The following is a 1590-nucleotide window of genomic DNA, read 5'->3' as shown; positions in this document are numbered from 1 at the left end:
AATGGTGAAGGGATAGATCAAATAGGCTAATTGATGGAAGGTATAAATAATAAATTTCATGCTCCTTTGTAAAAATATTTTGTAGTATTTTTAAAATACAAAAATACAGTAGTTTATTTATTTTTTATTTGTATTTATATACTTGGTGTGGCTGCTGTATTTTGTAGTTTTTTTTGATACACTTAAAATTAAGGTATTTGGTATTTTATTTTAAAATACATTTTGATGTATCTTTGCCCAACCCTGCTTCCAGTGGTAATGAGGTTCAACTCTCAGTATTTTCACCAGCTACAGGGTGCTGTTTACAAGAACAGTGTTATATAAAGATCAAGACATTTTGTCTTACCACTCTGAAATCAATCAGTTTATAGAGTGGTGTGATGCCCACCACCTAATTGGGAATGTGAAGAAAACTTAGGAGATGGCATTTGTGACCATATAGCCCTATATATATTCATAATGTTCCAATCACACAGGTGTCCTCATATAAATACCCTGGTGTTTATCTTGATTGTTCTCTTACATTGCATGTTCATGTTGACAGTTTGTGCACTAGGTTTCAACAAAGGATGTATTTTTTGAGAAGGCTCAGACTTTATGGTGTCAGTAGCATGATTATGATGTTGTTTTATCAAGCTGTACTAGAGAATGTGATCAGATATAGAATACATCTTTGATACGGTAATTTGACAGTACAGCTGAAATCTAGGCTTGGACATTTTATTCAAACAGCCATGAAAATCATGGGCAGGATAGAACCTCTTTATCTCCAGACTCTATATGAAAAAGTCTATGATGAGGGAGGCAGATAAGATTTTGCATGATACAACACACATCTTGAACTGTGAGTTTGTAATGCTGCCATCAGGTAAGAATTCCAAGATGTAGATTAAATCGGTTCAAGAAATAGTTTATTCCTTCGGCAATTAAGCTATTAAATAACATTATGTAAGGTAACTTACTTATTGATTATTATTATAATTTTTTTTTTATAGTATGTGTTACTGTGATATCTATTCTGATATCTACATCTAACCTACCTGCTATATTAAATAAACGTTTCACGCATTATACAAGTGAAACCTGCGGTAATGAGTAAAACTAGGTGACATATGCGCGATACAACAACAAAATTTCAGAAATTCAGGACCTGATTAAAAAATATATTATATTGCACAGATATTTGTGAAATAAAATTCCATGACTTTTCCAGGTTTTTCATGACAGTATGAACCCTGCACAGTAAATTCCAGAGTGTTAAATTAACACTGCTCGGAGCATATATGGTCCCACTCTAAAAGAGTGTTAAAGTAACACTGAAGCAGTGTCTTCACACATTACTAACCAGTTAGACTTTATTTCTGGAGTATCTAAAACAGAATTAATGTTTAGATGTTTTTTTTTTCTTCAACTTACCGTTTTTGTGAATAGTGGTTGCTTTAGTTGCCTCTTGACCCTTGACTTTTTAAATTTAAGTTTCTCTTTAGCTGGCACAATTGTGTGTGTTAAACACATGTGATGGCAAGGAACTTATGGTAAAATCATGTCACGTGTAGGAGTCTCTGATTGCAATTTATCTAAAACTGTAGA

Source organism: Sinocyclocheilus rhinocerous, unplaced genomic scaffold, assembly GCF_001515625.1.
Source record: "Sinocyclocheilus rhinocerous isolate Xijiao unplaced genomic scaffold, SAMN03320098_v1.1 scaffold1341, whole genome shotgun sequence".
NCBI classification, from domain to species: Eukaryota; Metazoa; Chordata; class Actinopteri; order Cypriniformes; family Cyprinidae; genus Sinocyclocheilus; species Sinocyclocheilus rhinocerous.
Note: the sequence above shows the minus strand (reverse complement) of the source record.